General features: G+C 34.7%; 1 protein-coding gene, 1 long non-coding RNA gene and 5 other non-coding genes across 10 annotated transcripts in view; 5 read left to right on the top strand and 2 right to left on the bottom strand.

Annotated features, from left to right (window-relative positions):
* The window catches only part of zgc:174653, a 954,986-nt gene that overhangs the window by 674,316 nt on the left and 267,671 nt on the right, over positions 1-12,999 (bottom strand). The window lies entirely within an intron of this gene.
* Positions 8,447-11,601, bottom strand: LOC141381780 (uncharacterized). Its single transcript, XR_012402435.1, has 3 exons — positions 10,983-11,601; positions 9,956-10,843; positions 8,447-9,816 (listed from the first exon to the last, which is right to left on the bottom strand). It is a non-coding gene; the product is annotated as an uncharacterized lncRNA (long non-coding RNA).
* Positions 10,214-10,295, top strand: trnal-aag (transfer RNA leucine (anticodon AAG)). Its single transcript has one exon. It is a non-coding gene; the product is annotated as a tRNA-Leu (tRNA).
* trnal-aag (transfer RNA leucine (anticodon AAG)) lies at positions 11,241-11,322 on the top strand. Its single transcript has one exon. It is a non-coding gene; the product is annotated as a tRNA-Leu (tRNA).
* Positions 11,526-11,607, top strand: trnal-uag (transfer RNA leucine (anticodon UAG)). Its single transcript has one exon. It is a non-coding gene; the product is annotated as a tRNA-Leu (tRNA).
* Positions 12,271-12,352, top strand: trnal-aag (transfer RNA leucine (anticodon AAG)). Its single transcript has one exon. It is a non-coding gene; the product is annotated as a tRNA-Leu (tRNA).
* trnal-uag (transfer RNA leucine (anticodon UAG)) lies at positions 12,556-12,637 on the top strand. The gene has a single exon. It is a non-coding gene; the product is annotated as a tRNA-Leu (tRNA).

Here is a 12,999-nt window from a genome sequence, read left to right as displayed (position 1 = left end):
ATAATTATTTTACAAGAAACAAATTGGAAAAATGAGGTGATGGACATATATAAAAAAGAATGGGATGGGGACTTTTATTATAGTAATGGAGATACGAAAGCTGGGAGAGGAGTAGCAATTTTAATAAAGAAGAATGCACTGCAAATGAGTAAAGTAATATATAAAGACAAACAAGGAAAATGTATGATATTAGAAATAAAATATGAAGGGAAAGATATTATTTTAGTTAATGTGCATGCACCAAATGAAGAGAGTGAAAAGAAAAGCTTTTTTAACATATTAAGAAGGTTTTTAAAAAACTATAAACAAATAATAGTATGTGGGGATTTTAACACTGTTTTTAGCAGACAGGACATAACAGAAGGTATGGTTTTTAAATCAGACACGGGAAGGAAAGAACTAAAATCACTAATAGAGGAAAAAGGAATGATAGACATTTGGAGAGAAAGAAATGGGAAGAAAAAGGAGTTTTCTAGAAGACAAATAGTAGGGAATTTTGTAAACCAATCGAGAATAGACTATGTGTTATGCACAAGAAATATAGAAATTTATATTGAAAAAATAAGGTACGATGAAACTGTTTTAAGTGACCATAAATTTGTATTTTTTAATTTTAATACAGAAGAAATACAAAGAGGCCCAGGGGTATGGACATTAAATAGTGAAATTTTAAAAAACGAAGACTATGTTAAAAAAGTAAAAGAAATAATAGAAAAAGAAAAAGGAAACCAGATCTATAATGAAGACAAAAGACTATGGTGGGAAAATGTCAAATTTCTGATTAAAAAATCTACATTAACATTCTGTAGAATAATACAAAAGAATAAAAGACACAAAGAAAAGACAATCAAAGAAAACTTAGAAATAGAACTAGACAAAAATGAAAAAGACATTCAAAAAATAAAAGAAATGGAGGGAAAACTGAAAGAAATAGAAGAAAAGAAATATGAAGGAGCTAGACTAAGAAGCAAAGCAAAATATGTAGTAGAGGGAGAAAAATGCACAAAGTTCTTCTTTGATTTAGAAAGACAAAAAGCAAAAGCAGAAACAATAAAGATAATACAAGGGGCAAAAGGAGAAAGCATAGAAGGAAATGAAGAAATTTTAAAAGAAATCAAAAAATACTATGAGGAGTTATTTAAAACACAGGGAGTTGATGAAGTACAAATGTCAAAATTATTAAAACAGATAAAAACAAAAATAGATGAAGAGGATAAAAAAGAATGCGACCAAGAAATAGGGGAAGAAGAAATAAGAAAAGCAATAGAAAGCTTGAACAAAAAGAAAAGTCCAGGAATCGATGGTTTAAATAGTGAATTTTATGTATGTTTTAAAGAAATTTTAATTCCGATTTTAACTGACGTTTTTAAAGAAATACTGCAAAAAGAAGAACTAAATGAAAGAATGGGAATGGGATTAATGAAATTAATACACAAAAAAGGAGAAAAGACATTGTTAAAAAATTACAGACCAATCACAATGTTAAACACAGATTTAAAGATTTTAACAAAAATTTTAGCAAATAGATTAAAAGAAGTGATGCCAAAAATAATTAAAACAACACAGGCCTATGCGATAAAAGGAAGAGACATAGCAGACATAACAATGAGCATAAAAGACATCATAGAATATATGAAGGAGAAAAAAGAGGAAGGATATATAATAAGTCTGGATTTTGAAAAAGCTTTTGATAGAGTTGAACACCAGTTTTTATTCAAAGTACTCAAAAAGTTTGGTTTTGGAGAAGTTTTTAGAAAATGGATAAAGATTTTGTATAAGGGTATTTTAACAAAAATTAAATGTAATGGCTTTTTAACAGAATGTTTTAAAATAACAAGATCGATAAGGCAAGGATGTCCTCTGTCAGCACTTTTATATTCACTTGTGGCAGAACCCCTGGGCTTAGCTATCAACGAAGAAGAAAAAATAAAAGGAATTGAGATTGAAGAAAATAAAGTAAATAAAAAAATGTTTCAATATGCAGATGACACCACATTAATAGTAAAAGGAAAAGAGAGTGTGAAAGAAGCCATGAAAATAGTACAACAATTTTGTAAAGGATCAGGGAGTAAAGTAAATGAAGACAAAACGGTTTATATGAAGTTTGGAAAGGAAACAGATTTAGCAGAATGCACCAATTTCAAAGAAGTAGAAGAAATCAAGATTTTAGGGGTTTTAATGGGGAAAGATGCCAGAAAAGCGAGAGATAAGATGTGGGAAGGTTTTTTAACAGATATAGAAAGGAGGTTAAATTACTGGAAACTAAGAACACTAACATTAAAAGGAAAAGTTTTGATTTTAAATGTTTTAATGGAGTCTAAATTGTGGCATGTTTTATATGTTTTAGAAATGCCAATGTGGATAGAAAAGAGGTTGAAAAAATGTTTTACAGATTTTTTATGGGGAGGTAAGCCACCAAGGATTGCTTTTAATACAGTCGTAGGGGAAATAGACAAAGGTGGTCTGGGTTTAATAGATGTAGAACAAAGAAAAAATAGTTTAAGAGTGAAAAGAGTAAAGAAGTATCTAGAAAAAGAAAACAAAGCAGAGTGGAAAAAAACAATGAAATATTTTTTAAACAAATGTGGTAATTTTAACATGGGAGATGGGATTTTATGGATGAAAACAAAAGCTTGGATGACAGAAAACTTACCTGAATTTTATAGAGAAATTTTAGGTGCGTGGGGGAATTTTTTAAAACAAGTGGAATATAGTCCACATGGAAGGGAAAACATTTTAAACCAACCTCTTTTCTTGAACAATAACATTTTAAGTCAAGGGAAGGTTTTATACTATAAGAAATGGATAGAAGTTGGGATTTTAAAAGTGCGGGACATTTTATATGAATTTAAAGAAGGCTTTTTAACTGAACAATATGTTATAGACACAATGGAGGAGGCGAAAGAGGAATACAACAGAAAGGAAATTGAGAAAAATCTTGACATAATTAAACAGGCAATTCCAAAAGAATGGATAAGAAGCATAGAAAAATTTGAAAAAGAAAAAGAAACAAAAGAAGTGTATGTGAAAACAGGTGAAAAAATATGCAATTTTAATGAATGTACTGTGAAAAATATTTATTGTTTTTTTAGAGAGAATGTTTTTAAAGAACCAACAGCAAACAAATACTGGATAGAGAAATACAAAAATGTAAAAGCAAATGAAATATGGGGAAACATGAAAGGAAGGTATGTGGAAACAAAAGTCGAATGTCTAGAATTTTTAATAAGGCACAAAGCAATCTTTTCTGATGTCATTTTAAACAAGATAGGAATGGAACAAAGTGGAATGTGTAAAGTATGTCAAAAAGAAGAAGAGGGTTTTTTACACATGTTTTTATATTGTCAAAAATTGGAAGGTTTTTTAAAAGATTGTAAAGTTTTAATTAAAGGACTACTTGGAGACTGGGATGAAAATGAAACAGAATGGAACAGAGTAGTGATGTTGGGATGGAATAAGAACAATGAAAATAAGAAAATAGTAAACCTATGTATAATGCTGATGAAAAATGCAATGTGGGAAAGGAGAATTGTGGCAAAAAAAGAGAAAATGGTGATGGATGTATGGGGAATTTTTAAGAGGAAAATGGAGAGATATGTGGAAAAACTGTATGTATATCATAAAAATGAGAACATTTTGAGTGAGCTGCACAAAATTCTGACGGACAAAGCATGTCAAGTTTTTAAAGAAATGAACTGGAAACTACCACATTTTTAATGTTTTTGAATATGAAATGATCTTTTAATGTCTGTTTTATTATGATTTACTGTAAAAGATTGTAATTGAAATTGGTTCAATAAAAAAAAAAAAAAAAAAAAAAAAAAAAAAAAAAGTAATGCCCGATCTCATCTGAACTCGGAAGTAAAGCAGGGTCAGGCCTGGTTAGTACTTGGATGGGAGACCGCCTGGGAATACCAGGTGCTGTAAGCTTTTTGAAGTCCTTCATTTGGCAGCTGATAGACTTCCCTGTGTCACAGCTTCGCTGCCATTATTTTTTCTCGCCTTCAAGGGCATTGTTTCTCTGTCGGTGCTGTGTCGATGCCAGCTGAGCTGCGCTCGTTCCCTGGTGCTGCGCCTGTTTTAAATAGCCAACTCTTGACGGCCTATTTCGCTTACGGCCATACCACCCTGGCAACGCCCCCTTGAGTTTGACTGAGTCATTGCTTTCAAGGAAGTGTGAGGTGGCAGTAGGGAGAGAAAGGCTCTCCCATTTTGATTTGCTTTATTGTTTTTTTTCTTGATTTTGCTTAAATTAAATTGTATTAATTTTGTTTAGTTTTAGTTAAACCCCAGACAGTGTTATCTGTTTGGGGTTAAAACGTTTTGAAAGGATGGACACTTTGGTAAAGGAACTGGAACTAAAAATGGACTATGGCAGCATGGACAAAGCTACTCCTGAAAACAACAATTCAAGAGATTCAAACAACGGCATCGACGATAATGACACATGGGCAACTGTTGTGGCAAGAAGGAGGAAAACTAAATCAGACACAAGTAGAGAAGGAAGTGGAGAAATGCAACAAACTAAAGGTAAAGCAAATGCTGAACACTTGGAAAACAGCCAACAATCAAGTCATAGAAATGAGATGATAAACAAACTGAAAAGTCAAGCTAGATTTCAGCGACAATATAAAAAAGAAACAACTCTGACAATGACTGTGAAAGATCCTGAAAATATCACTGTAACGATGATTATAAAGGCTGTGGAAGATAAGACTGGAATTGGAAAATTGTTTGGACTGAGGAAAAAATCCAATTTTGACTATGAACTTACTATGGAAAATGAAACGGACTGTGATCACTTAATGGATGGACTAATGATTAACCAACAATTTTGTGAAGTATCAAAACTCTGCGCAACTGAGAGAATGGTTTCTTTTTTGAACTTACCCAACTATATTCAAGATAGTGAAATCATCCAAAAGCTGGTGGACTGGGGAGTTTCTCCAATTCTCCCACTGAGAAGAAGATATCATCCAGGAACAACTGTGGCTGATGGAACAAGGTTTATCAGAGTGAAATTTCCAAAAGAAGTTATGAGTCTTCCTTACAATGTAAAGTTTGATACAGAGGAAGGACCAAAATATTTTAGAGTGATACATGATCAGCAGATAAAAACATGCAGATTATGTGGAAGTGCTGAACATGAAAAAAAAGACTGCCCACAATTTGTGTGTAGAGAATGTCTGGAGCAGGGGCATTTTACGCGGGACTGTAAAGCCCCACGGTGCCAAGGCTGCAAAAAGACAATATTGTGGTGCAGATGTGAATCGGATGAGGAAGAGACTGGAGTTATGGAAACAAATAAACAAATGGAGAAATCAAGCAATGAAGAACGGGAAGAGGAAGTACAGGAATTACCACCGGATGATTTGAATGAACAAGAAGAGGAGCAGGCCATGAGTGAAGAGGATGAAGGAGATACAGCAGACACTGAGGCACAAGATCTAATGAAAGACGATGGACACGACATGGAAGAAGAACAAGGAGCAGCAGGTGAAAATACAGAAAGCAGAATTGAGGAAGAGGTAAGCGATGATGATGATAATGAAGAAATAAATATTGGGACTAAAGACAGAACAATAGACAGCATAAACAGAAGACGCAGAAAAACTGTACAATTAAATATTCAGCAAGTGCTTAAGAAACAAAAATTACGAAAGGAAGCAAAAGCAAAACTAAAAACTGAAAGAACTGATCTAAGATTTTAGATCATAAAAAAGACTACAAATGATTGATGGATTGTTTCATTTGGATTTTCTTTTGTTTGGATGGCTTGTTTTCTTTTATATTTCTAATGAACAACTTATGTTTGGTTTCAATTAATGTAAGAGGGCTGTCATCCAAAGTGAAGTTTGAAAATGTAATTGCTTTAACAAAAAAATGTGATGTTATATGTATACAAGAGACTGGATGGAATGAAAACATTGTTAATGATTTAAAAAAATGTTGGGATGGGGAAATATTGTATAATAATGACCCAAATAAGAAAAAAGGCATGGCAATATTAATTAGAAGGGGAATAGGATATACATTTGATGTTTTATTTAAAGATAATTATGGAAGGATTTTAACTATTAAAATTATGAATAAGGATGAAGAAATAAGAATATGTAATATACATGCTCCAAATGAAGACTTGGAAAGAGTTACTTTTTTTAAAGATCTAAGTGTTTTAATGAGTGGATGGAATAATGTTATTGTTTTAGGAGATTTTAATACTGTTTTAGAAAGAATAGATGTAGATGATCATATGGTGTTTAGAGCAGATGTTGGAAGAAGAGAACTGAAACACATGATTGAAAAACATAAATATGTAGATGTATGGAGAGAGAGAAATAGAGCCAAAAGAGAATACTCAAGAAGGCAGTGGGTGAATACAGTTTTAAAACAAAGCAGATTAGACTATGTTTTATGTACAAGAAATGTAGAATCTTTTATTTCAAATATTTTTTACAAGATTTTTAGCTGTAGTGACCATGATTTTCTGTATGTAATGATGGATTTCAGTGGAGTTGAAAGAGGACCAGGTGTATGGGTGTTTAATACAGAGCTTTTAAAGAATGATTTTTATAAAATTGAAATGGAAAACATTATTATTAATAGTGTGAATGATGAGTTATATGATGAAGAAATAAGTGTGTGGTGGGACAATGTAAAATTAGAGGCCAAAAGATTTTCAATAGAATGTTCAAAGAAAATGCAGAAAGCCAAAAGAGCTAAAGAAAGACAATTAAACAAAGAATGGGAGAATGAAATGGAAAAGATAACAGAAGGAAATATGGATATTAGGAGAATAGTGATATTAGAAGAGAAACTGAAAAAACTAGAAGAGGAAAAATGTATGGGAGCTAGAATAAGAAGCAAGATAAAAAATACAGTGGAAGGAGAAAGAAGTACAAAGTTCTTTTATGATCTAGAAAAAACACGACAAAAAGCAGATTTGATAAAGAATGTCTCAACAAAAGAGAAAACTGTCAAAGATAAAGAAAGTATTTTAAGAACAGTTAAAGATTTCTATGAAACTTTGTTTAAAGCAAAAGGAGTTCATGAAGAAGATAAGGATTTTTTATTGAATCAAATAAAGGTTAAAGTAAGCGAAGAGGATAAAAAACTGTGTGATAGTGATATAACTGAAGAGGAGATCAATGAAGCTATAACACAATTAAGTAATGGGAAAAGCCCTGGTTTAGATGGTTTGTCATCTGAATTTTATAAGACTTTTAAAGATGTTTTAATTCCAATTTTAAAAGATCTTTTTATTGCTATTTTTAAAAAAGGACAGTTGAGTGAGAGTATGAAGAAAGGAATGATTAAAATTATTTATAAAAATAAAGGTGATAAAGATTATTTGCAAAATTATAGACCTTTAAGTATGCTTAATACAGATTATAAAATATTAGCAAAGATTTTAGCAAACAGACTTAAAAAGGTAGTTCCCACTCTTATTACTACTAACCAGGCTTATGGTGTTATAGGTAGAGATATAGCAGACACAGTAACAAGCATCAGAGATTTAATCTGGTACATAAAAGAAAAAAAAGATGAAGGATTTTTATTCAGCATAGATCTAGAAAAGGCTTTTGATAGAGTTGAGCATAGCTATTTATTTGACATAATACAGAAATTTGGCTTTGGTGAGAATTTTATTAAGTGGATAAAATGTTTTTTATACAGATATTTTTAGTTGTTTTAAAATAAATGGATTTTTAACCGACTACATGGAGATTTCTAGATCTATAAGACAAGGATGTCCTTTATCAGCGTTATTATACACATTAGTTGCTGAACCATTAGGCTTAGCTATAAATGGAGAAAAGAAAATTAAAGGGTTTAAAATAGAAATCAATAGAACAGAGCAGAAAATTTACCAGTATGCTGATGATACCACTCTATTTTTAAAAGATTTTAAAAGTGTTGGAAAAGCTATGGAAATATTTGATAAATATTGTCGAGGATCGGTAGCAAAAGTAAATAAAGAAAAAACTGAATATATGAAGATGGGAAAAGTAGACGTTCAACAAGGAAATTGGGAATATAAAGAACAAAAAAAATACATAAATATCTTAGGCATTACACTGGGATATGATGAAAATAAAACTAGAGAAATAATTTGGGATGAACTTATAAATAAAATGGAAAAAAGATTATGTTTTTGGAAACAGAGAGTATTGTTTTTAAAAGGAAAAGTACTGGTATTAAATTCTCTTTTTCTATCTAAGATGTGGTATGTTTTAAGTGTTGTTAGTCTACCTACGTGGGTGTATAAGAAATTAAAAACTATGATTTTAAACTTTTTATGGGATGATAAACCATCTAAAATTGCATATAACACTATCATTGGAAAGGTGGATGAGGGAGGACTAAGACTTATAGATCCATGGATAAGAATAAAAAGCATGAGAATTAAAACATTAAAAAAGTTTTTAAATGAAGACAATATTCTATGGAAAAGCATAATGAGTTATTTTATTAATAAATGTGGACAAATAAGAGATGATTTCTTATGGATGGCATTTAAAGACCGCATGATAGAAAATATTCCTGAGTTTTATGAAGAGTTGTTGAGAACATGGAAATGCTTTTATAATAATATACAAACTGAGATTGAAGGGAGAAAACTTTATTTACAGCAACCCCTATTTTTAAATCAGAACAATAAAAGCAAAAAGCAAATGTTTTATGAGAACTGGTATGCAGTGGGTTTTAGACAAGTAAAAGACATTTTATATGAAATAAAACCTGGGTTTTTACCGACTCAAGCAATAATAGATACACTGGAGGAAATAGAAGATGTAGATGATAAAGAAAAAATTGAAGATCAATACAAGAAGTTAAGATTAGCATTACCAGATCACTGGATCAAAACTATTGAAGAGAATGAAAAAAGAAACTGAAAATAGAAAAATAAAAGTTTTTTTTAAAAATGGATGAAGATAAGATTAGTATCAATGATTGTCCTATCAAGATGTTTTATACATGTTTGTGTAACACTGTGTTTAAAAAAACCTAAATCAAGAGAATTTTGGGAAAAGTTATTTGAAAACTTTGATACTTCAAATATATGGAAAAATGTAAGATCAATTTTAAAAAGTCCAGCATTGGAAAACTTAGATTTTATGTTAAGACACAACTGCATAATGACAGAGATTATCTTTAAAAAGATTGGGGTATCACAAGATGATTTGTGTAAAGTGTGTTTGGAAAAAAAGGAAGGCGTGTTACACCTATTTTTAAATTGTAAAAAGTTGAGTGATTTTATGAAGATGTTGAAAACAATGGTATGCAATTTTCTGTATGATGAAAACATTATTTTAGAAGAATGGGATACACTGTTTTATTTGGTTTTAATGGGAAAACAAAAAATAAGTTTGCTCTTAATTATATGTTGACTCTTGCAAGATATACAATATGGAAAAGAAGAAATATTATGAAACAAAAGAAAAAAGAAATTCCATTGGTTTTGTTGTATAAACAGATTGTGACTGAGGAAATAATGGTTATATATGACTATTGCAAAATGTATGAAAAGATGGACATTTTTGAAAAATGTATTAGAAAAAATAATCCATATATTGTACAAACTTGGACTGGTTTTAAAGTTTTCTTACCTGGAGATTTTTAAATATTTTATCTTTTAAATATTTGTATGTATAAATGTCATGATTGTTGATGATGTATTTTTTAAGAAAGAAAAAAAAAAAAAAAAGCTCGAATCTGTTTAGGAGCAAGTGTCTTTCCCACGATTAGATTGCAGCATCTTAAAGTCTGCACTGGAAGTCTCTCTCTGCCATTGCTCGTTTTAGCAAGAGCACCCTATTGAAACAGGAACAGTAAAGATTCACAATTAGAGTAGTAATACTCTATAACTGGATTTGAATATAATAACAACAACAATGTGGGGTCTGCTGTGATGGAATCAGTAACTTTCACTCTTTTGTGAAATAACAGTTACCTTGTAATCAGGTGCTTAAATGCATCGCAGCTGGCTGCCGTAAGGAGAAGACTTCAAATGCCTTGAGGTATGCTCAAATAGAGACAGAACTGTGGTTGACAGGAAGGTGGGAGTGCTTCCTAAGCTGGTATTAAGGAGGTCTCTTTCTTTGTGGAGGAGCTCCAGCTAGGCATGGCTAAATTGAACTGATTTGTCAGAGCTGTTGCGCTACTTGAAACAAGTTGGTGTCGAAACTGCTCAGGGAAAGCAGCTTTGTAAGGTAGTGTGGCCGAGCGGTCTAAGGCGCTGGATTAAGGCTCCAGTCTCTTCGGGGGCGTGGGTTCGAATCCCACCGCTGCCAGGCAGTCCTTTTAGGATGCTTGAGAATGACCTCTCTGCTTGAGCAAACAGACTTGCGAAGAGATACTGCATGCTTCCGCTCACATCCAAATGTAGACTCCTTGGCCAAAGTTGAAGGGCTTCACTAGGAAGCTCTGCGTCTTCTCTGCTGTTTTGCTTCCGTAAAATTGGGCAGAAAAGGGACCACTGCATAGATACATCTAGGGTAGCATGGCCGAGGGGTCTAAGGTCCTGGCTTAAGACTCAAGTCTCTTCGGGGGCGTGGGTTTGAATCCCACCGCTGCCAGATATGGTTTTAAACAAGGCCAAACAGCTTGAGTGTGTGCACGTTCGCAGTGAACGCTGGAAATGAGAGAGTAAATTTAAGTCGGCAACTAGTCAGTATAATGTGTTCTTTGGAACTCACGGGAGACTCGTTGGTGTGACAGCAACACATCCCCAAGCTCGAATCTGCTCAGGAGCAAGTGTCTTTCCCACGATTAGATTGCAGCATCTTAAAGTCTGCACTGGAAGTCTCTCTCTGCCATTGCTCCTTTTAGCAAGAGCACCCTATTGAAACAGGATCAGTAAAGATTCACAATTAGAGTAGTAATACTCTATAACTGGATTTGAATATAATAACAACAACAATGTGGGGTCTGCTGTGATGGAATCAGTAACTTTCATTCTTTTGTGAAATAACAGTTACCTTGTAATCAAGTGCTTAAATGCATCGCAGCTGGCTGCCGTAAGGAGAAGACTTCAAATGCCTTGAGGTGTGCTCAAATAGAGACAGAACTGTGGTTGACAGGAAGGTGGGAGTGCTTCCTAAGCTGGTATTAAGGAGGTCTCTTTCTTTGTGGAGGAGCTCCAGCTAGGCATGGCTAAATTGAACTGATTTCCCAGAGCTGTTGCGCTACTTGAAACAAGTTGGTGTCGAAACTGCTCAGGGAAAGCAGCTTTGTAAGGTAGCGTGGCCGAGCGGTCTAAGGCGCTGGATTAAGGCTCCAGTCTCTTCGGGGGCGTGGGTTCGAATCCCACCGCTGCCAGGCAGTCCTTTTAGGATGCTTGAGAATGACCTCTCTGCTTGAGCAAACAGACTTGCGAAGAGATACTGCATGCTTCCGCTCACATCCAAATGTAGACTCCTTGGCCAAAGTTGAAGGGCTTCACTAGGAAGCTCTGCGTCCTCTCTGCTGTTCTGCTTCGGTAAAATTGGGCAGAAAAGGGACCACTGCAGCAATTCATCTTGGGTAGCGTGGCCGAGGGGTCTAAGGCGCTGGATTTAGGCTCCAGTCTCTTTGGGGGCGTGGGTTCGAATCCCACCGCTGACAGATGTAGTTTTAAACACGGCCAAACTGTTTGAGTGTGTGCGCGTTCTCAGTGAAGGCTGGAAGTGAGAGAGTAAATTTAAGTCGTCAACTAGTCAGTATAATGTGTTCTCTGAAACTCACGGCAGACTCGTTGGTGTGACAGCAACACATCCCCAAGCTCGAATCTGCTCAGGAGCAAGTGTCTTTCCCACGATTAGATTGCAGCATCTTAACAAAGTCTGCACTGGAAGTCTCTCTCTGCCATTGCTCCTTTTAGCAAGAGCACCCTATTGAAACAGGAACAGTAAAGATTCACAATTAGAGTAGTAATACTCTATAACTGGATTTGAATATAATAACAACAACAATGTGGGGTCTGCTGTGATGGAATCAGTAACTTTCACTCTTTTGTGAAATAACAGTTACCTTGTAATCAGGTGCTTAAATGCATCGCAGCTGGCTGCCGTAAGGAGAAGACTTCAAATGCCTTGAGGTGTGCTCAAATAGAGACAGAACTGTGGTTGACAGGAAGGTGGGAGTGCTTCCTAAGCTGGTATTAAGGAGGTCTCTTTCTTTGTGGAGGAGCTCCAGCTAGGCATGGCTAAATTGAACTGATTTCCCAGAGCTGTTGCGCTACTTGAAACAAGTTGGTGTCGAAACTGCTCAGGGAAAGCAGCTTTGTAAGGTAGCGTGGCCGAGCGGTCTAAGGCGCTGGATTAAGGCTCCAGTCTCTTCGGGGGCGTGGGTTTGAATCCCACCGCTGCCAGGCAGTCCTTTTAGGATGCTTGAGAATGACCTCTCTGCTTGAGCAAACAGACTTGCGAAGAGATACTGCATGCTTCCGCTCACATCCAAATGTAGACTCCTTGGCCAAAGTTGAAGGGCTTCACTAGGAAGCTCTGCGTCCTCTCTGCTGTTCTGCTTCGGTAAAATTGGGCAGAAAAGGGACCACTGCAGCAATTCATCTAGGGTAGCGTGGCCGAGGGGTCTAAGGCGCTGGATTTAGGCTCCAGTCTCTTTGGGGGCGTGGGTTCGAATCCCACCGCTGCCAGATGTGGTTTTAAACAAAGCCAAACTATTTGAGTGTGTGCGCGTTCGCAGTGAAGGCTGGAAGTGAGAGAGTAAATTTAAGTCGTCAACTAGTCAGTATTATGTGTTCTCTGAAACTCACGGCAGACTCGTTGGTGTGACAGCAACACATCCCCAAGCTCGAATCTGCTCAGGAGCAAGTGTCTTTCCCACGATTAGATTGCAGCAACTTAAAGTCTGCACTGGAAGTCTCTCTCTGCCATTGCTCCTTTTAGCAAGAGCACCCTATTGAAACAGGAACAGTAAAGATTCACAATTAGAGTAGTAATACTCTATAACTGGATTTGAATATAATAACAACAACAATGTGGGGTCTGCTGTGAT

This window comes from Danio rerio, chromosome 4 (genome assembly GCF_049306965.1).
Source record: "Danio rerio strain Tuebingen ecotype United States chromosome 4, GRCz12tu, whole genome shotgun sequence".
Taxonomy (NCBI): Eukaryota; Metazoa; Chordata; class Actinopteri; order Cypriniformes; family Danionidae; genus Danio; species Danio rerio.
Note: the sequence above shows the minus strand (reverse complement) of the source record. Positions and strands in the feature narration are given on the sequence as shown.